Genomic DNA, 23,297 nt, shown 5'->3' with positions numbered 1-23,297 from the left:
GTCTGTATCGAACCACAGCTGCGACAGAACTGACCTCCAGGAATTTATCCGTGGCAATGTACCAGTGAAGGGGCGCTGAAATCGAGGAATCTTGACTAACTAGCTCAAATTTTACCATGACAGCACTGGAAATAATTTATCACACACCTTGTCAGTTATCTGCCGAAGCTTCTAAAATATTCCCCAGAAAGCCAAACTATACTTCATGGATGCCATAAAAATCTGTGTGAATTCTGGACATTCTCCGGGAGTCCTGATAGTATCCGTAAAGTTCAGCATGGGACAGTTTATGCTGAAAAAAGTAGACATGGGACAGCTCATGCCGATAATATTCCATGCATTACGGTCCTACTTGAGTTTTTATTTAAAAAGTTGAAGTAAATTGTATGACTATGTGAATTTTTTCAAACTTCAATGGCTCATGTTATCCTGAGTTCATCTTATTTTGTTTTTATAACGCTTGTCCATAGAGATGGAAACAGCGTTGAAAACTCACGCTTTTTCTCAGTTTTGGAAGACGGCATTGTTCCACAAACGCAGAAGACACCTGTTTCAATGAAACTAACATGTACTGTGGTCAAAAAAGCTCAGGGCTCAACCGGGATTTGAACCCGGGACCTCTCGCACCCAAAGCGAGAATCATACCCCTAGACCATTGAGCCGCTTGTAATTGTAGTTTTGAAATGCGAAATATGTAACATTTTTTAATGATGGAAGGTTCACTTATTATCTTAAGGCTGTGAAGTCCATTATCAGCATCGGAAGCCATCAATTTCAAATCTAAATGTCTTCGAAAAAAAAAACATTTTGCAAAAGTCATCAAGTTTTCCATAACAAATAATAAACTATCTCAATTTCTTGTATTTGTTTCAACATTAAAATAAGGCGGAAAAGTACCAATTCAAGAACATCACACTACTTCACATTACCTATTCCGCAAAACAACAATCAACAAAAAATAAGTGTTGAATTTGAACCAATAAGTATTCAAACATTTACAGATCATTGAAGTTGTAGTCGTAATTACTCTTCCGTTATCGCCATCGCCAATATCCACGAGTATAATGATAGATCAATACGCTTCCCATCCGTGACAACGGAGCCTTATGCTTTAATTGAAAATTGAATAATATATGTCGACGCCCTTGGTCGTGGAATCTCGGTCTGGCCACTGCTGCTCAATCAAAATGCCAACCACTAACCGCGAGGAATTTACTTTCACGAATCAAACTACTCGCGGACACGCCGCCACCGTGCTGGATTAAGTCTTCCCTTGCCGCGCGCGCTACCAGAAAGCACGTACGACGGTCAAGTTCTAGGTGGCGCGGCGTATTGTTCAAAAATCGATACGCCTGATTGATTGCCGGTCTTTTCCGGAAAAAAAAGTTTGATTTTTGCCCGGCCCTTCTACAAGCACGAATCTAGGTTAACGTTCCACTGGACCGTTCTAGAAACACAACAAAACCCATCACACACGTGAGTGACAACCTTTATGTCGGCCCCATCAAATATGGATAGCTCATCATCATCGGCTCCAGTATGACCGCTTTGATCGGTAATAGCTCGAGCTAATTAATTCGCCTCTCGGAACCATTACTAATAGTCCCTCGGCTGCGATTTATTTCGATGAGATCGCGTAAAACGTTCAGCACCACTGTCTCTTGGTCTAGTAATATAAGGCAGGGGAATACTGAAGCATGTGATGAGGGAACGTTCTGCGGAGCGCTGGCTATAAATGTTTTGTCGCTGAGTTGTTCACACTTTCTAGCTTACGCTGCGCTGGCACGTTCTACGCCTGGGCTCGCTCTACGTTCGACCGCATGTCTCGCTGTAATCAAAAGTTGATGATGACGCCTTCTAGACTCGTCGGTGCGTTGTTGTTGTTTTTGTTGTAACGTGGGATGTTGTTTGTTTTCGACTCTGCTTTCTTGCGACGCAACGCGTAAAAATACTTTTCAAGAAATGTGCCTCGACTTAATGTATGGAAGGGGGTATAGCTCAGTGGTAGAGCATTCGACTGCAGATCGAGAGGTCCCCGGTTCAAACCCGGGTGCCCCCTCGCCTGATCTTTTTTTGAATAAGTGGGGAGTAGATTTGCGAGTCCATCGCTCTTCGATAATCTGAAATTTCGGATGAATCTGCCGTCAAGAAACCAACATTTACTTATTAACAATTCAAAAGCAGTTGCTTTCAGTGGTGCTCGAGGTTACTCCAAGCTATAGACTGAGTAACTAGCTGAAGTAATTGCCATAGCCATCGTTATTATTTGCTGCAGCAAATCAAACAATTATTTTTTCTCTCCCAGTATGAGGTACCAATCTCATAAACACAAAATTGGCTTACATACCTATATCAGTTTTTCAATTGTTTGACCTGTTACATGTAAGACAAATCTCTATTTCAATATTGGGATAATTTTTTTTGCGCCTCTTTAATGATTTTTTTTATAAGTGACACTTCTTCCAGATATCTCTTCAGAAAGGAAATAAATATTTTTAAGACACCTTTGGAAACCTTCAGGAATCTGTCCTGAGGTTCTGTCAAGAACTCGTCCAGGGATTTATTCAGGAGTTCCTCTTGATATTTGTAAAGAAATTTGTCCTGGAATTCCATTAGAAAATCATTCAAAAACGTTTTCTTAAATGTTTCAGAGGATTGAAAAAAAACTTCATAAATATCTTCGGACATCCCTGCCAGGATTCCTCCAGAAATTTCCCCAGAATTTGTTTAAAAAAAGTATTTCGATCCCTTCAGATCTTTTTCCAGAGATTGCTTTAGAAAATTTTCCAGTGATGCCTTTGGAAAATCCACCACGGCGTGAGGGCCATTTTTGGCCGGCGTCGGCGGCGTCATTGGCGTCACGCCGGTGGCAGCTTTCGGCGGCGGCGTGAATCGGCGTGACCAAAATTTGACTGTAATATCAACATTAGCAAAGTAAAGAAAGTTGTCATTACGCTCTAGAATTTATAGTCGTGACCATTGATGACATAAACTGTTAGGTTTGACTGAATGCCTTTTTAATTTCTGTTCAGGTCCCTCAAGGCGACGAGTGACTTGAACTATTGTGGCATTAACCGTATCCATAGTGTAGTGCATGTTGCATTACTCTAATACAAATGAAGAGTGAATATCGATTTTGCTACATTTGTTGTTTTCATAGAACCTTCAGAAGCTATCAAATTTGATTATCAGATTGCACTATTTACACTACGGTATCCCCGAATGATTTCAGGGAGGAATCTCAGAAGGAATTCTAGGAGGAGCCTTAAAGAGCCTTCTCCTGGAGGAATCCATGAAGAAACTTCTTGACTAATCTATGCAGGAACTGCTGTATAAAACCCCGAAGGACTTGTAGGAAGGAACCCCGAAGGAATTTCCGGAAGAATTCCGTGAAGGATCCCCTAAGGAATTCCAGGAGGAATCTTCGAAAAAATTCAAAGAGGAATCACCAAATGAATTCCAAGAGAGAATCCCGACGCAATATCAGAAGAAATCCCTAAGGAATTTTAGGAGAAATTCTCGAAGAAAGAAGCCCCCAGGGCAACCCCCAAAAGGAATTTGCGAAAGAATTCCAAGAGGATAGAACCCCAGGACAAATTCTCGAAGCAATTCTAAGAAGAATCACCGAAGGAATTCTAGGTGGAAACCTCGAAGGAATTCTTGGAGGAATACCGGGAGGAATTTCATGAAGGAACACCCGGAGTAATTCTGTGAGGTATGTATTCCGAAAGAACCACCAAAGGAATTCCAAGAGGAAATCCCGAAGGAATTTCAGGAGGAATCTACCACGGAATGTCAGAAGGAGTCTCCTAAACAGTCCAAGAGGAATCGCCGAATAAATAACAAAGAAATCTCAGGGGGAAACAACGAAGGAATTCCGAGAGGAATCCCCATTGGAAGTACAGAAAGAATTCTCGAAGAAACTCAAGAAGAAATCCCCGAATTTCAGGAGGAATTTCCGAAGAAATTCTAGGAGAAATCACCGAAGAAACTCAACAAGTTAATCGTAAAGGAATTCCAGGTGAAATCCTGGATGAAGTCAATAAGGAATTTTGGAAGGAATCTACGACGAAATATCAAGAGGAATCCCCGAAAGAATTTCAGGAGCAATTCCAGAATTCCAGAAAGAATTTTCAAAGGAAACCAAGAAGGAATCACCAAAGGATTTCTAGGAGGGCCCATCGGAAAATATCTTCTGGATATCCTCGAAGGAAATTCAGGAGAAATCCTCGTAGGAATGCCATGAGAAACTCCTGAAATAATTCTGAGAGGAATCTTCGTAGGAATTCTAAGGAGAAAACCCGAAAGAATTCCAGCACGAATCTTAAAAAAATATCCAGAGGAATCATCGAAGGAATTCCAAGAGGAATCTCCGAAAGAATTAAAGAAGAAATTCCCGAAGGAATACTTGGAGGAGCCTCTGGAGGAATTCCACGAGGCATTCCCGGAATGAGATGCCCATAGGAGTTCCAGGAGGAATCTCCGAAAAAGTTCGAAGAGGAATCTCCAAAGGAATTCCAAGAGGAAACTCAGAAGGAATCCCGATAGAATTCCAAGAAAAAATCCTCGAAGGAATTATAGGAGAAATCCTCAAAGGAATTTCAAAAGGAATCCCTGAAATAATTCAAGGAGGAATCACAGAACTCCAGAAAGAATCCCCGGAAGAATTTCTGGAGGAATCTCCGAAGAAAGTCCGGGAGGAATCCCCGGAGGAATTCCATGAAGAATCCTCGAAGTAATTTCAGGAGGGCAGGCCCGTGCACAGAAATGGCACCAAGGGAGGGGTTTTACATAATTTCTGCAAAAGCCTGAGGGGAGCCTAGTGTATAGAAAATGCGTAATGCGGGGGGGGGGATTAACCCCTTGAACACCCCCCCCCCCCTCCCCTTGCAGGGAGAATATCCGAAGGAAGTCTAGAAGAAAACCCCGAAAGAAAATCTAGGAAGAGAAATTCCCGAAATAAATCTGGGAAGAATCTCCAAACGAATTCCATGATGAATTCCCGAAGGAATTCCAGGAGGAATATTAGAAGGAAGTCCAGGGAATCTCCTGAAGGAAGTTCAGGAGGAATCCTCGAAGAAATTAGAGAAATTCCTGCAAGAATCCCAGCAGGATTCTCCAAAGGATTTCCAAGCGGATCATCGAAGGAATTTCAACGGAATCCCCCGATGGGAATCTTTCCAGGTAGGGACAAGAATTTGTAGGAGATATCCCCTAAAGAATTCCTGAAGAAATTCCAGAAGCAAATCCTGGAATAATACTTGTAGGAACTTCATGCAAGATCCCTTAAGAATATTTTGGAGATATGTACCTGATTATAATCCCAAGGAAATTCCTAAATAAGCTTCTGGAGAAATCTCTGTTGTAACTGCTACAGGCATTCTCTTGGAAAAATGCGTCCTTTTGGAAAAATCTCAATCTCAATATTCAATGTGAAGAACCCCGGGAGTGATCCCTGGAAGAAGTTCTGAAAGATTCTCTAAAGGAACTTCTCGAGGAATCCCCTAAAAATATCCTTACGGAATATTAGAAGAAATTCTTATATAGGATCTCCTCTTATATCTTAAGGAACTTCTGTAGGAATCCCTGAAGAAATTCAGGAGGAATCTCTGAACATCTGCAAGAATCACTGAAACTTCCGGACTAATTTCTGTAAGAACTCCTAGACTAATTTCTAAAGATCTCTTGCAGGAACTCCTGAAGAAATTTCATATGGAGTTCTTGGTGGATCTCTAAGAGGCATTTACGAATCCTCCTCAAAGAATCACTGAAGGGAGTAAAGATACCTGAGTGAACTTCTGTTGAAATAGATTGGGGAACTTCTGAAGGAATGTCTAATGAACACCTGAAGGCATCCCTGAACCCTCCTGAAGCTATAAGGGAGTTCCCTGAACGAACTCCTGGAGAAATAACCGAAGGAACTACTGGAGAAATCTTCGAAAGAACTCCTGAAAGAATCTCTGAAAGTTTTTCTCAAAGGGTTTCTTAAAGAAATTCCACGAGGGAGCTAGAAAGAATACCTGTAGGAGTCCTTGATCAAACTCTTAGAGTGATCCTTGAAGGATCTCCTTGAGCGATCCCTACAGAACGTCAGAATAAATCCCTTGTTGGAATTCTAGAGGCGTTTCTGAAGGATCTTCTAGAGGGAACTCATGGACTAGTTCCCAAAGAAACTCCCGTAAGAATTCCTAAAGAAACTTCAGAAGGAATCCCTGAAGGAATTCTTAGACTAATCTCTGAAGGACCTCCTATGGGAATCCCTGAAGGATCTTCTGAATGAAACTCTGATGCATCCCTTAATCCATATGGAAGAATCTCTGAAGCAACTTCTGTAAATTATTAATAATAAATTAAATCTAATGAAAACAAAAAAAAAGTTATTATTATTAGCTTTATTAGGGAGATTTTCAGCCCGAGGCTGGTTCATCTCCAAAAAAAAAAAAAAAAGTTCTTAGACTTTCGTATTTGAATGGACATTCATTCAGAGAATCATCATTTATTTCTTTCGCCAGTTATCGTATTACATTTACAGATGAGAAAATCGATGATGAGAAATCAACTATTGCAGTCAAACTCTTATGATAGTGATCTGAGAATGTTTTATCTCAACTTTATGTGAACCTTATTTTGTTCATGCACTGATCACCGGCGCGAAAAATGAAAATCCCTTCCCTTATTTGGTAAAAATTGGAAATGTAATGAGTTCGATATTGGATTGCTTTAACTAAAAAATGATCGTGTCAAAATTGGAAGACCGTATCTCAAGGCTAAGGGTTTCTTGAGGTGCCTGAAGCCCACAAAAGTTGTAAGGGGCTGATTCTAATAAATCCGGAAAATGTGTTCCAAATCGCGAAAACTCCACTCGTTTTTGAGTTTTGGTTTCCTTCGAGATCTAAAAACGTGACAAATATGCTCATCTTTGGAAGTTTTTGTTTTTTCAATAACTTAAAACAAGTAGAGATTCTGCAATTCTGAGCACGTTTCTGGCCCTTAAGAGTTCTAAAATCATCGATTCAATTTGAATAATGAATGTTGTAGTCGATAAAAATTTCATGTTTTTTGGACTCCATACAATTTTTGAGAACTTTAGGCCCTTATTTTATTTTTTTCAGTTAAAATGCCTCTTTGCTGCTTACTTCTGGCTCTCACTTCTCATTCCGCACTCCCTACTGATCCACTACTACAACTACTACTCCACTTTCTACACCCTTCAATGCTCACTCCTCACTACGTACATCTTATTTGCTTCTCCTTTTCCAATTTTCACTTCTTACTTCTCATTACCCATTCTTCATTCCTCACTATTTTACTGCCACTGGCACTGCCTCAACCAAGCAACTCACATTTTGAGTTACGGCAGCGCAAGTTTTGATTGTTTATATGTTACTGTGACGTACTTCTTACGCTAGGAATACGTCACATTGACTTCTTCACATCTTTAAGTTACGGTGTCGCATGTGACACGTGTGTTGTTTGGGTACAGTTCACTTCTTGCTCTGCAATGCCTACTTCTCACTGCTCTCTTCTCATAGAAAACTTCTCACTCTTTGTTGGTCAATTTTCAATTCCTCACATGCTTCTTACTGCAAAGTTCAACAATTATGTAGTTGTCGTACCGTTATCCGTCAAAATGATGAACCAAAGCTTTGCTACCGTTGCGTGGCGCTAGTATCCCAACATTTACAGTGTCATGTTGTCTTTTATGTTTATTAGGTTCGACGTTGAGGCACACTTATATTTTTTACACACGTGTTTAAGGCAATTTTGTTCAAATGTCTGTTATCCATGTTATAATGACAAAATACAAATACAAATACAAAACAAAAGACAAAAATGGCACGGTGTTAATCCTTTGTGACAACCTGTAGAGATAAAGATATACCTAATATTGATTTTGGTCAGCGAAAACAGAAGAAAACAGGAAAATTCACTATTAATTCTTTCGGAAAATTCTTGTTGCTCTTAACATGACTGTTTGTTTTCCGCGGGAAGTGAAAAGTGGATCAAATAAAAAAAAACTAATAATTTCTGGAGTCATTCAGAAAATATCCTTGCAGAAACTCCACGAAATATCCTCCTCAAAATACTGGAAATACTCCTGCAGGAATTTCTAGATGAACTCAAGATGAAATCTATGGAAGAACATCCGACGAAACTTACTTCAGGAAGAACTCTAAGAAGAATCGCCTGGAGAAATTCGAATTTACTGGAGGACCTTTAGAAGGAAATTGTTCAAGAATACAAGCAGAAATCTCTGGAGGAACCGCTACTGGTAAAATCCTTATAACAGAAGAAGTCTTTGTAGGAACTCCTTCCAGCTAGGTACTCAAGGAGAAATTCTCGCAGCAACTTCAGTGAGCTCTTGAGAAACATCGTAGAAAATACTTGAAGAAATTTCAGGAAGAAGTTTTGTACGAAATTAACCAGAAAATCGTGTGAGAACATCAGGAGGCATAGCTGAAGGAACTCGAGAGAAAGTCTCTGGAGGAACTCCTAGAGAGTTCCCTACACAATTAATGGGAGACTACCTTAAGCAACTCCCCTGGAGGAATCCCAAGAATTCAGGGAGATATATCTGTATGTGCTGAAAGAAGTGCTGAGTGAACTATTGGTAAAATCATTTGAGAAATTCCAAAAGGAAATTGGGGGAACTCGAGAAATCGAGAAAATGAACTGGAAAATTTCCTGAAGAAACCCTTGAATGAACCGCAAGAAAAACCCTGGAGGTCGTCCGGCAAATTTTTGGGAAGCACTCAATACTTAGAGGAACTCAAACAACATCTTAAATAATTTTCTGCATGAATTACCATTTGAACTGCATGAAACATTGCTGTAAGAACTCCAAAAAAAAGTTCAGAACAAACTTCATATTTAACTGAATTCTTTTAATTTTATTCAGAGTAATGCTCCAATGATAACATCCAAGGACCCATTTCTTTCCGTTCTATTGCAGGGTAATGGTTGTTTTTTCAATTTTCCGTTTTTTATATATTTCCATCAGTTTCTCCAGTTGGTTTTGGTAATTACAAAATTTGTCAAAATTAAGTACTAAATAGAATTTGGCTAGTTTTGTCTTTCTTTCATCAAATACAACATTTGCCGTAATATGTCTCCTTTTTTTCTTTCACTAACTTTTTTCCCGACAATAAATTCAAAAATACTCACAAAACTTAACTTAGGGATGTGAACCGTGCGTGTACGGGAACGCGTTCTACTGTGTTCCCATTACCCGGTTCGATAGAATGACTCGCGGTGAGAAAACGTCAACAGAATCGATATAAATCTCTTGGCCTTTTTTGTTTGATAAAATGTACACACTATTCGTAGAAAGTTTCTAGGAATGATTTGTTCTAGATTTCTGTGTTTTATAATGTTTGACTGAAATTTGCTAGTTTTTTTTTTTCTAAATTTTTCCGTTTCTCTGCCACTTTGTTCGTCTCATTTACCCATTCTTTCGGCTATAACTGATAATTTTATAATTGTGTTTATCTATTTTACTGACTGTAGCTTACTTTCGCATCAGCTAAATTCACTGTCTCTGTGTGTATGGATATTGGGGGGTGAGTGACTGTAGTAATTGCTGATTGGTTGAGTTATCCTATCTGGGATCAGTTCGGCTTTCTTTTTTTTTCACGTATTGATCACGATAGGTATTTATGTATTTTAATGTTGTATGCGTATTTTGTTTACTATTTGAAATAAACTTATGAATGTCTGCTTTCGCTCTTGGAACTGACGGCTTCTACATTTTATCCATTTCTCTCCACTATATGTTGCTTGTTGATTTCGATTCTTTGAGGAACAGTACAAATCAGTTTCTAGTTTCCATTTCTCTTCCCTCACTTTTTTCTTCTTCTACCAAGTAGGACATACAAAAAAATTGAAAACAAACGGCGAGAATGTTTGTATTTTTTTCTGTCTGTTTCAATGGTCTGTTTACATCGGAATTTTGATCGTCTAATGCCAACCATTTTAACTAGATACCCTTTAAGTAAATACTATCAAGTGCTCCGAATTCTTCTTCTCCTAGAGTTAAATTTCAGTATGTACACAATCACATGTTTTTCACCGGATTTTCTCAATTTGAGTATTTTTTTTTTTAGTTTTCATTTCTGAAGCATTTTGCTTTATCGGTTTTGGTTTTATTTATTTATATAATTTTATCTCGTTGCAAACGAGTGATGTGAGAATCAAGGGCTAGGACAAGAATCCGCCTGCGTGCCTATTTGTTCTCTTCTTGAAGGATTTTGGTTTTCGTTTGTTTTTGAGGAGCGGGTCGTCTAAGAGAATTTTGAATGTGGAAAAGTTCGAGAATGAGATTGTTTTGAGATCGACTAGATGATTCCTCACAAATCTAATATCTAGTGCCTAGATGTGAGTGGTAGGTTCCATTAATGAAATGGATCAATGAAAAGTGCTCCAAGCTAATCGTGTTAGGTCAATTCGTTTTTTTTACTTGTTTAAGGAATGTATGGAACTTATGTGAGGATGAATAATTCGTTTATTTTTTTTTAAATTTCAATTTTATTTGTTTTTTTTTTGAATTTCATACATGCATATCTACAGATGTAACTAGCAATGAAGTGACGAGATGACGATGACGAGTGAACAGTTTTGAATGTGATTTTATTGCTTAGAGAAAGCTGTTGTAATGCGGTATGAGCTGTCGCATGGTGATGCAAAATAAAACGAATAAAAAATATGAAATATCCTTTCAAAAAACCAAAGCGAGTAATAGTAAAAATCCACAAAGGGAAGCAGATCTTGAACCGTGTTGAAAAAATGGATTTTAATGCAAGCGTCTGCAGAATTCTGTAGGACTCCTTGGCAGGATTCTGGGGGAACCCTTGGCAGGTTTCTGGAGCTATTTATTCTTGGCAGGATTTTGAAAAAAAAAAACCTTGGCAGGATTCTGGAAGAATCCTCAGCAAGATTCTGGAAGAATCCTCAGCAGGATTCCGAGAGAATCCTCAGCAGGATTCCAACAGAATCCTCAGTTGGATTCTGAGAGAATCCACAGCAGGGAATCTTTTGCAGGATTCTGGAGAAATCCTTGGCAGGATTCTGGAGCAATCCTTGGCAGGATTCTGGAGGAATCCTTGACAGGATTCTAGGGGAATCCTTGGCACAATTCTGGAGGAATCCTTGGCAGGAATCTGTAGGAATCCTTGGCAGGATTCTGGAGGAATCCTTGGCAGGGTTCTGGAGGAATCCTTAGCAGGATTCTGGAGAAATCTTGGCAGGATGAATCATTTACACGATTCTGTGAGTCCTTGGCAGGATTCTAAAGGAATGCTTGGCAAGATTCTGGAAGAATCCTTGGCACTATTCTGAAGGAATCTTTGGCATAATTCTGAAGCAATTTTTGGCAGAATTCTATAGAAATTCTAGGCGGATTCTTGAGAAATCCTTGGCAGGATTCTGGAGGAATCCTTGGCAGGATCTAGAGGAATCCTCAGCAGGATTCTAGAGGAATCCTTGGCAGGACTAATGAGGAATTATTGACTGGATTCTGATGGAATTTCTGGCAAAATTCTGGAGAAATTCTTGGCAGAATTCCGGAGGCATCCTTGACAGGGTTCTGGAGGAATCCTTGAAAGGATTCTTGATGAATCATTTACACGATTCTGTGAGTCCTTGGCAGGATTCTGGGGGAATCCTTGGCACAATTCTGGAGGAATCCTTGACAGGATTCTGGAGGAATCCTTGGCAGGATTCTGGAGGAATCCTTGGCAGTATTCTGGAGGAATCCTTGGCAGTGTTCTGGAGGAATCCTTGGCAGGATTCTGGAGGAGTCCTTGGCATGATTCTGGAGGAATCTGTGGCAGGATTCTGGAGGTATTCTTGGCAGGATTCTAGTGGAATCCTTGGCAGGATTCTGGAGGAATCCTTGGCAGGATTCTGGAGGAATCCTTGGCAGGATTGTGGAGGAATCCTTGGCAGGATTCTGGAGGAATCCTTGGCAGGATTCTGGAGGAATCCTTGGCAGGATTCTGGAGGAATCCTTGGCAGGATTCTGGAGGAATCCTTGGCAGGATTCTGGAGGAATCCTTGGCAGGATTCTGGAGGAATCCTTGGCAGGATTCTGGAGGAATCCTTGGCAGGATTCTGGAGGAATCCTTGGCAGGATTCTGGAGGAATCCTTGGCAGGATTCTGGAGGAATCCTTGGCAGGATTCTGGAGGAATCCTTGGCAGGATTCTGGAGGAATCCTTGGCAGGATTCTGGAGGAATCCTTGGCAGGATTCTGGAGGAATCCTTGGCAGGATTCTGGAGGAATCCTTGGCAGGATTCTGGAGGAATCCTTGGCAGGATTCTGGAGGAATCCTTGGCAGGATTCTGGAGGAATCCTTGGCAGGATTCTGGAGGAATCCTTGGCAGGATTCTGGAGGAATCCTTGGCAGGATTCTGGAGGAATCCTTGGCAGGATTCTGGAGGAGTCCTTGGCAGGATTCTGGAGGAATCCTTGGCAGGATTCTGGAGGAATCCTTGGCAGGATTCTGGAGGAATCCTTGGCAGGATTCTGGAGGAATCCTTGGCAGGATTCTGGAGGAATCCTTGGCAGGATTCTGGAGGAATCCTTGGCAGGATTCTGGAGGAATCCTTGGCAGGATTCTGGAGGAATCCTTGGCAGGATTCTGGAGGAATCCTTGGCAGGATTCTGGAGGAATCCTTGGCAGGATTCTGGAGGAATCCTTGGCAGGATTCTGGAGGAATCCTTGGCAGGATTCTGGAGGAATCCTTGGCAGGATTCTGGAGGAATCCTTGGCAGGATTCTGGAGGAATCCTTGGCAGGATTCTGGAGGAATCCTTGGCAGGATTCTGGAGGAATCCTTGGCAGGATTCTGGAGGAATCCTTGGCAGGATTCTGGAGGAATCCTTGGCAGGATTCTGGAGGAATCCTTGGCAGGATTCTGGAGGAATCCTTGGCAGGATTCTGGAGGAATCCTTGGCAGGATTCTGGAGGAATCCTTGGCAGGATTCTGGAGGAATCCTTGGCAGGATTCTGGAGGAATCCTTGGCAGGATTCTGGAGGAATCCTTGGCAGGATTCTGGAAGAATCCTTGGCAGGATTCTGGAAGAATCCTTGGCAGGATTCTGGAAGAATCCTTGGCAGGATTCTGGAAGAATCCTTGGCAGGATTCTGGAAGAATCCTTGGCAGGATTCTGGAAGAATCCTTGGCAGGATTCTGGAAGAATCCTTGGCAGGATTCTGGAAGAATCCTTGGCAGGATTCTGGAAGAATCCTTGGCAGGATTCTGGAAGAATCCTTGGCAGGATTCTGGAAGAATCCTTGGCAGGATTCTGGAAGAATCCTTGGCAGGATTCTGGAAGAATCCTTGGCAGGATTCTGGAAGAATCCTTGGCAGGATTCTGGAAGAATCCTTGGCAGGATTCTGGAAGAATCCTTGGCAGGATTCTGGAGGAATCCTTGGCAGGATTCTGGAAGAATCCTTGGCAGGATTCTGGAAGAATCCTTGGCAGGATTCTGGAAGAATCCTTGGCAGGATTCTAGAAGAATCCTTGGCAGGATTCTGGAGGAATCCTTGGCAGGATTCTGGAGGAATCCTTGGCAGGATTCTGGAGGAATCCTTGGCAGGATTCTGGAGGAATCCTTGGCAGGATTCTGGAGGAATCCTTGGCAGGATTCTGGAGGAATCCTTGGCAGGATTCTGGAGGAATCCTTGGCAGGATTCTGGAGGAATCCTTGGCAGGATTCTGGAGGAATCCTTGGCAGGATTCTGGAGGAATCCTTGGCAGGATTCTGGAGGAATCCTTGGCAGGATTCTGGAGGAATCCTTGGCAGGATTCTGGAGGAATCCTTGGCAGGATTCTGGAGGAATCCTTGGCAGGATTCTGGAGGAATCCTTGGCAGGATTCTGGAGGAATCCTTGGCAGGGTTCTGGAGGAATCCTTGGCAGGATTCTGGAGGAATCCTTGGCAGGATTCTGGAGGAATCCTTGGCAGGATTCTGGAGGAATCCTTGGCAGGATTCTGGAGGAATCCTTGGCAGGATTCTGGAGGAATCCTTGGCAGGATTCTGGAGGAATCCTTGGCAGGATTCTGGAGGAATCCTTGGCAGGATTCTGGAGGAATCCTTGGCAGGATTCTGGAGGAATCCTTGGCAGGATTCTGGAGGAATCCTTGGCAGGATTCTGGAGGAATCCTTGGCAGGATTCTGGAGGAATCCTTGGCAGGATTCTGGAGGAATCCTTGGCAGGATTCTGGAGGAATCCTTGGCAGGATTCTGGAGCAATCCTTGGCAGGATTCTGGAGGAATCCTTGGCAGGATTCTGGAGGAATCCTTGGCAGGATTCTGGAGGAATCCTTGGCAGGATTCTGAAGGAATCCTTGGCAGGATTCTGGATGAATCATTTACACGATTCTGGAGGAGTCCTTGGCAGGACTCTAGAGGCACCCTTAGCAAGATTTTGGAAGAATCCTTGGCAGGATTCTGAGAGAATCCTTTGCAGGAATCAGGAGGAACCTTTGGCAAGATTCTAAAGGAACCCTTCGTAGGACTCTGGAGGAATTCTTGGCGGGATTTTAGAGAAATTCTAGGCAAAATTCTGGAGAAATCCTTGGCAGGATTTTGACGGAATCCTTGGCACTATTCTGGAGAAACCTTTGGCAGGATTCTGAAAGAATCCTTCGTAGGACTCTGAAGGAATTCTTGGCAGGATTCTAGAAAAATCTAGGCCGAATTCTGGTGGAATCCTTGGCAGGATTCTGATGAAATCCTTGGCAGGATTCTAAAGGAATCCTTTGCAGGATTCTTAAGGAATCTTTGGCAGGATTCTGAAGAAATCCTTGGAAGGATTCTGAGTGAATCCTTGGATGGATTCTGGAGGAAACCTTGGCATGATTCTGAAGGATTCCTTGGCAGGTTTCTGATGGAATCCTTGGTAGGTTTCTGGAGCTATTCTTGGCAGGATTCTAAAAAAAGCTTGGCAGGATTCTGGAGGAACCCTTGGCAGGTTTCTGAAAGAATCCTTGGTAGGTTTCTGGAGCTATTCTTGGCAAGAATCCTTGGCACGACTCTGAAGGAATCCGTGACAGAATTCTGAAGGAATCCTTGACAGAATTCTGAAGGAATCCTTGGCAGGACTAAGGAGGAATTTTTGACTGGATTCTGATGGAATTTCTGGCAAAATTCTGGAGAAATTCTAGGCAGAATTCCGGAGGCATCCTTGATAGAATTCTGGAGGAATCCTTGGCAGGATTTTGGAGGAATCCTTAGCAGGATTCTGGAGGAATCACTGGCAGGATTCTGGAGGAAACCTTGGCAGGATTCTGGAGGAATACTTGGCAGTATTCTGGAGGAATCACTGGCAGGATTCTGGAAGAATCCTTGGCAGGATTTTGAAGGAAACCTTGGCAGTATTCTGGAGGAATCCTTGGCAGGATTTTGGAGGAGTCCTTGGCATGATTCTGGAGGAAATCTTGGCATGATTCTGAAAGAATCTGTGGCAGGATTCTGGAGGAATCTGTGGCAGGATTCTGGATGTATCCTTGGCAGGATTCTGAAGGAATCTCTGGCAGGATTCTGGAGGAATCCTTAGCAGGATTCTGGTGGAGTCCTCGGCACAATTCTGGAGGAAACATTGACATGATTCTGAAGAAACCCTTACAGGATTCTGGAGGAATCTGTGGCAGGTTTCTGGAGAAATCCTTGGCACGAATATGGAGGAATCCCTAACAGGATTCAGAAGGAATCACTGGTAGGATTCTGGAGGAATCACTGACAGGATTCTGGATGAATCCTTGGCAGTATTTAGGAAGAATTCTTGGTAGGATTTTGGAGGTTTCCTTGACAGGATTCTGGATGAATCATTTACTCGATTCTGGAGGAGTCCTTGGCAGGATTCTAGAGGAACCCTTGGCAAGATTTTGGAAGAATCCTTGGCGGGATTCTGAAGGAATCCTTGGCAGGATTCTGGAGGAATCTTTGGCAGGATTCTAAAGGAATCCTTCGTAGGACTCTGGAGGAATTCTTGGCGGGATTCTAGAGAAATTCTAGGCAGAATTCTGGAGAAACTTTGGCAGGATTTTGCAGGAATCCTTGGCACTATTCTGGAGAAATCTTTGGCAGGATTCTAAAGGAATCCTTCGTAGGATTCTGAAGGAATTCTTGGCAGGATTCTAGAGAAATTCTAGGCAGAATTCTGGTGGAATCCTTGGCAGGATTCTGACGGAATCCTTGGCAGGGTTTTGAACTGAATCCTTGGCAGGATTATGACGGAATCCTTGGCAGGATTCTGACGATATCCTTGGCTGGATTCTGACGGGATCCTTGGCAGCATTCTGACGGAATCCTTGGCAGGATTCTGATGGATTCCTAGGCAGGATTCTGAAGAAATCCTTGGCAGGATTCTAAAGGAATCCTTGGCATGATTCTGAAGCAATCTCTGGAAGGCTCCTGGAGAAATTCTTGGCAGAATTCTGGTTTTCTGGTTTTTTTCAGGATTCTGAAGGAATCCTTGATAGGATTCTGGAACAATCCTTGGCAGGATTCTGGTAGGATTCCGGAGAGTGCATTGGCAGGATTGTGGAGGCATGCTTGGTAGGATTCTGAAGCAATCCATGGAAGGATTCTCATGAAATCCTTGGTAGGATTATGGAGGAACCCTTGGTAGGGTTATAGAGGAATCCTTGGCAGGATTCCGAAGGAATTATTGGCAGGATTCTGGAGGAATTCTTGGCAAGGTTCTGAAGCAATCCCTGGCAGATCCTGCAGGAATCCTTGGCAGATTTGGATCCTTTGGATAAACTCTTGGCAGGATTCTGTAAAAATCCCTGGCAGAGTTCTGAAGGAAGGCATGGCTGGAATCAGAAGTAATCCTTGGCAGTATTTTGAAGGAATCCTTGACAGGATTTTGAAGGAATCTTCTGCATGATTCTGATGGAATCCTTTGCATAATTCTGATGGAATCCTTTGAAGAACTCAGAAGGAGTCCTTTGTTGGATGCTTAAGGAGATGAATGCGTTTTTTGTAGAATTTTCTGCAAAATTATTATTTAATAATGCTCTGCAGGATTCCTAAAGGAATCTCTAAAGGATTCTTGGGGCATCCTGTATAACTGCAACAGAATCCTCTGCTGAGTTTTGACAAGAACCTATGAGGATTTCTGACGGATTCTGAATAAAATCAGACGGAACCCTTCACAGGGTTTTAAGGTACTCCTCTCCAGGAACTTTCTGCAATGTTTTTGGGGACATTGTTTGCTGAAAATCCTACATTTCAGTAAATTCGCTGCAGTTTTATGTTAAATTATCAACAAATTTATCACCAAAAAATGTGTTGGGCGAGCTTTTGCTGTTCTGTGAAATATTAAGATGATCCTTTCAATGCATGTGAATCTGTGTGAATCTTCTAAGTTTAAGTAGGAAACTATTGAGTGACGCTTAACAATGAACCGCTCTCGCACTTTCGTCTATTTCAATGAACGTGTGTGTGGTTGTGATTCTTTTTAACCTCTCTTCTGCTCTGTTTAAAGATCATCGCCCTTCTACACTCTACTTGCGTCGATCTCGCTTTATTTATTTCTCTTTCTATAATACTTTCATTGATTCTTTTATACTGGTTGGTTTTTTACTAATTTAAAATATTCACATTTATCAAATTTATGTAAATTGCGTAGAAAATGTTTCATTCCCGTTTGTTTTAGGTTCTTGGTTTTGCTCTCTCTCGAGAGAGAGTTGCTCTCGATTCTTTTTTCCTCTCTCTTTTTGTATCGAGAACTATTCTCACACAAAAAAGGTGGAATCAATGTACACACGCGCGCAGGGCAGCGCGACGGGGGGTCAATACGACTTTAATTCGTGTATTCGGTTGTGGGTTTTGCTTTAGTTTATAACGGATCGTTTATTTAACTTCATCGAGTTCTTTTCTTTTCTTTAGTGTTCTGCATCTGTTCTTCGCTTTCTGCTAGTTGCGTGTTTGTGTGTGTGAGAGAGAGAACTGTTCTAGTATCAGTGTTGCGTTTTAGTGTTTCGGAGTGTGAGTGTGTTTCTGTTTCGAAAAGATAAAATTCGGCTCACTCAACGACAAAAAGACGAACTACAAAAAACATTTGGCGGGATTTCGCTCGATTTGTAGATAAGGTCACTCAAAAAATAGATTCCTCAGCGCAAAGTGTTGTTTGGTGGTGTGTTGGGACAGTAGTGGAAGTGGGATTCGTGATTTGTGTTTGTAGTTTGAAATAACCTAGCTTCGCGCAATTCGTTGGGGACTTTCGCAGTCTCTTCACAGTTTGGCTGTGTTTGTGTGTGTGTGCTTCCGCTTTGCCTGTTTTGAGAGTGTGTTCGTGTGGGTGAGCTCGGTGTGGCGGTGTGAGTGACGGCTCGGTCACCGTTTGTCGGAAAATAAACTGAGTGCTCTAGAAGTGTTCGATCAATCTTCAATAGCCTTTGACTTTGTTCTTCCATTTTTATATACTCTGATATGGTACATTTTTAGTATCTTCCATGATAGGTTTAATGATGCAATTTCGCTTCGCTTCGTTTCAATTGTGGTTTATTTTAGTTTCGATTTAAGGTGCGCAGATTTTGTCAACGTGATGAATGTTTTTTAAAGACTTTTGTTTAATTTACCGGGATTGAATATTTTCTTCGCTTGGCACAGAATCACTACGCGAACGACTGAGCTCGGAGCTTGTCTGGTCTCAAAGAGTTCTCCTTCACGATTTGTTTGTTTAGTTCCTTTCGAAAAAGTTCGCTCACTCAACAATGTTTCTTTTTTTTATCCTCGTGTTGTAATTGATTATTAATTTATTAAATTGTGTTACCTCTTAACGTATAGTCAACTTTACAATTCGATTTACTGTACTATTTGAAAATTCATAGAATTTCGTATATACTTCCTCAGCGACGCTTTTCACAGGGCAGGTCTTTGGCAGCAGAGCTGCCGCCGAGCCTTCCTTTCTCGTAAAAGCTTCTCTTGCGCTGATTCGTTTCTTCTCTTATTATATTTATGTCATTCTCCTTATAAGGGGGTCTGGCAAAATATCCATTTTTATCTAATCGCTTACTGTCTGATTTGGTTGGAATTAACTACCGCTTACTTATTAATTGATTTAAATTGTATCTCCTTTTTTGTTTGTGCTTTCAAGTTCAAGATTTAATGCCTCAATTGTTTTCGATCTCCGTTTTTTTATTCTCTATTGGAATGACGTTGCTCTTCTCTTCGTCTCGGTTTTACTGCTGCAGCCAAGTTTAATTCAAACCAGGAGATTTTTCTTACATTCTTATTATTATGACAACTACCGCTATACAACTTATTCGAGGAAACCAATCAAAATCGGTAGTCTACAACGGTCACATCGTTTAACAAATGTTTTCTTTCGAAAAAAAAAATCCAGAATAACCAACGAACCATTCAAGGATTTCCTAAATTCCGCCATCAATGTTGCGGGCGTAATTTCTGAGGCTTAGTTCGTAACCAAGCCGTTTGTTATCTTCTCACAACATCTCATGAAATGGAAAATTTTCTTTTATGTTTTCGTTTACATTTAATAAGAAATGCGACTTTTGTTTCGATTCGATCTCTCTCTCCGCTTCTCTGCTGGGTGCGAAGTGTGCACTCGCAAAACCTTAACGTGACAAGTTGATTTTAGTATTGAAGCATGGTTTTTGGAATATTAAATTAGGCCAAAACCCTCCAAAATTTCGTCCAGGAGTTCCTCTGAAAATTCCACCGGAAGTTTCTCCAAGAATTTCTCCGAGAATACCCCGATGAATTCTCCCAGGATGTTCCTGCGGGAGTTTCCTCAGAATTTGCTCCAGGAGTTCCCGCCGAAGTTCTTCAAGGAGTTCCTGTAGGAGTCCCTCCGGGAATTCCTCCCGGAAACCTTCCAAGATTTTTTCCCGGAAGTTCCTCCGGTAGATTTCAGAATAAACTTATAGAGGAACTTCCGGAGGAACTCTGGGGAAATTTCAGAGGAATTTCCAAGGAAAATCTTTTGTGGAGGAATTCTGGCAGATTTTCCGGAGCAACTCCACGAGGAACGCCCGGAGGCATTCCTTGTGGAAATTCCGTAGGAACCCCTGGAGGACTTGTTCAAGGAACTCCAGGAGGAAATCCCTGAGTTATTCTCGGAGGAAATCCCGAATGAGTTCCTAGAGAAACTCCTTGATTAATTCCTGGAGGAATTTCTGGAGGAATTTCCAGTGGAATCCTTGGGAAATTTCCGGAGGGACTTCTGGGTGGACTCCCGGAGGAACTTTAAGAAGACAGATATGAGAAACCATGAAGACAGAGCCGTCGCATGCCTAGTTTTGGCGCTATAGCCAAAACGCCCTCCTCAGAAAAATTTTGACTGAATTCTCAGAAGGATGCCGACAGAATTCTCAGAATAATTTCGACAGAATCCTCAAAAGTATTCCGACAGAATCCTTGGAAGGAATCCGACTGAATCCTCAGGTGATTTCCGACAGCATCTTCATAATAATTCCGACAGAATTCTCATAAGGATTCCGACATAATCCTCAGAAGTATTCCGACAGAATCCTAAGAAGGATTCCTCAGAATGATTCAACAGAATCCTCGGCAGAACTCCGACAGAATCCTCTGAAGGATTCCAACAGAATTATCAGAAGGATTCTTACAGAATCATCATTAGTTTTCCAACAGAATGTTCAGAAAAATTCTAAGAGGATCCTCAGAAGGATTCAAAAAGATTCCTCAAGAAGGTTCCACGAGAATCTTCAAGAGGGTTCCAACAGAATCCTCAGTAGGATTCCATTAGAATTCTCAAAAAGATTCTGAGAGAATTTCCAGGAGGATTCCGACAGAATCTTCAGAAGGATTCCGAGAAAGAGGATTCCGAATCGTCAGCAAAATTCCGACAAAATCCTCAAGAAGATTCCGGCAGAATAATCAGAAGGATTCCGACATAATAGTCAAAAGGATTCCGACAGAATCATCGGAAGGATTCACACAGAATCCTCAGATTCAGAATCCAGAATCCACAGAATCCTCGGAAGGATTCCGACAGAATCCTCAGAAGGATTCAGACAGAATCCTCAAAAGGATTCCGGGAGAATCCTCAGAAGGATTCCGACAGAATCCTCAGAAGAACTCCGAAAGAATCCTCAGCAGGATTCATACAGAATCCTCAGCAGGATTTCGACAGAATCCTCATCAGGATTCCGGCTGAATCCTCATCAGGATTCCGACAGAATCCTCAGGAGGATTCCTGGAGAATCCCCAGAAGGATTCCGACAGAATCCTCAGTAGGATTCCGACAGAATCCTCAGTAGGATTCCGACAGAATCCTCAGTAGGATTCCGACAGAATCCTCAGTAGGATTCCGACAGAATCCTCAGTAGGATTCCGACAGAATCCTCAGTAGGATTCCGACAGAATCCTCAGTAGGATTCCGACAGAATCCTCAGTAAGATTCCGACAGAATCCTCAGTAGGATTCCGACAAAATCCTCAGTAGAATTCCGACAGATTCCTCAGTAGGATTCCGACAGAATCTTCAATGGGATTTTGACAGAATCCTCAGTAGGATTCCGACAGATTCCTCAGTAGGATTCCGACAGAATCTTCAATGGGATTTTGACAGAATCCTCAGTAGGATTCCGACAGAATCCTCAGTAGTATTCCGACAGAGTCCTCAATAGGATCCGACAGAGTCCCCAGGTGGATTCCGACTGAACCTCAAAAGGAATTGAAAAAAAAAACATCTTAGAAGAATTTCGACAGAACCCTCAGTAGGATTCCGACAGAATCCTCAGTAGGATTCCTACAGAATCCTCAGTAGGATTCCGATAGAATCCTCAGTAGGATTCCGACAGAATCCTCAGTAGGATTCCGACAGAATCCTCAGTAGGATTCCGACAGAATCCTCAGTAGGATTCCGACAGATTCCTCAGTAGGATTCCGACAGAATCCTCAATGGGATTTTGACAGAATCCTCAGTAGGATTCCGACAGAATCTTCAGTAGGATTCCAATAGAATCCTCAATAGGATTCCGATAGAATTCTCAGTAGGATTCCGACAGATTCCTCAGTAGGATTCCGACAGAATCCTCAATGGGATTTTGACAGAATCCTCAGTAGGATTCCAACAGAATCCTCAGTAGGATTCCGACAGAATCCCCAGTAGAATTCTGACGGAATCCTCTGTAGGATTCCGACAGAATCCTCAGTAGTATTCCGACAGAGTCCTCAATAGGATCCGACAGAGTCCCCAGGTGGATTCCGACTGAACCTCAGAAGGAATTCAAAAAAAAAACATCTTAAAAGAATTTCGACAGAATCCTCAGTAGGATTCCGACAGAATCCTCAGTAGGATTCCAATAGAATCCTCAGTAGGATTCCGATAGAATCCTCAGTAGGATTCCGACAGAATCCTCAGTAGGATTCCGACAGAATTCGAAGGTAGATTCCAACAGAATCCCAAGTTAGATTCCGACTGAGGTTCAGTCTGACAGAATCTTCAGTAGGATTCCGACAGAATCCTCAGTAGGATTCCGACAGGATCCTCAGTAGGATTCCAACAGAATCCTCAATAGGTTTTTGACAGAATTCTCAGAAATATTCTTACAGAATCTTCAGTAGGAGTCCGACAGAATCTTCAGTAGGATTCCGACAGAATCCCCATTAGAAATTTCCTGACGGAATCCTTTGTAGGATTTCGACAGAATCCTCAGTAGGATTCCGGCAGAGTCCTCAATAGGATCCGATAGAGTCCCCAGGTGGATTCCGACTGAACCTCAAAAGGAATTAAAAAAAAAAACAACTTAGAAGAATTTCGACAGAACCCTCAGTAGGATTCCGACAGAATCCTCAGTAGGATTCCGACAGAATCCTCAGTAGGATTCCGACAGAATCCTCAGTAGGATTCCGACAGAATCCTCAGTAGGATTCCGACAGAATCCTCAGTAGGATTCCGACAGAATCCTCAGTAGGATTCCGACAGAATCCTCAGTAGGATTCCGACAGAATCCTCAGTAGGATTCCGACAGAATCCTCAGTAGGATTCCGACAGAATCCTCAGTAGGATTCCGACAGAATCCTCAGTAGGATTCCGACAGAATCCTCAGTAGGATTCCGACAGAATCCTCAGTAGGATTCCGACAGAATCCTCAGTAGGATTCCGACAGAATCCTCAGTAGGATTCCGACAGAATCCTCAGTAGGATTCCGACAGAATCCTCAGTAGGATTCCGACAGAATCCTCAGTAGGATTCCGACAGAATCCTCAGTAGGATTCCGACGGAATCCTCAGTAGGATTCCGACAGAATCCTCAGTAGGATTCCGACAGAATCCTCAGTAGGATTCCGACAG

General features: G+C 42.0%; 1 long non-coding RNA gene and 2 other non-coding genes across 3 annotated transcripts; 2 read left to right on the top strand and 1 right to left on the bottom strand.

Annotated features, from left to right (window-relative positions):
* Positions 1–590: 590 nt before the first annotated feature.
* Positions 591–662, bottom strand: Trnap-ugg (transfer RNA proline (anticodon UGG)). The gene has a single exon. It is a non-coding gene; the product is annotated as a tRNA-Pro (tRNA).
* Positions 663–1,987: 1,325 nt separating this feature from the next.
* Trnac-gca (transfer RNA cysteine (anticodon GCA)) lies at positions 1,988–2,059 on the top strand. The gene has a single exon. It is a non-coding gene; the product is annotated as a tRNA-Cys (tRNA).
* A 12,093-nt stretch (positions 2,060–14,152) lies between these two features.
* LOC134287545 (uncharacterized) lies at positions 14,153–19,631 on the top strand. Its single transcript, XR_009997367.1, has 2 exons — positions 14,153–15,656; positions 15,749–19,631. It is a non-coding gene; the product is annotated as an uncharacterized LOC134287545 (long non-coding RNA).
* The last annotated feature ends 3,666 nt before the right edge of the window (positions 19,632–23,297 follow it).

This window comes from Aedes albopictus, chromosome 2, assembly GCF_035046485.1.
Source record: "Aedes albopictus strain Foshan chromosome 2, AalbF5, whole genome shotgun sequence".
NCBI lineage: Eukaryota > Metazoa > Arthropoda > Insecta > Diptera > Culicidae > Aedes > Aedes albopictus.
The sequence above is the reverse complement of the archived record's forward strand: the minus strand, read 5'-3'. Positions and strand labels throughout refer to the sequence as shown.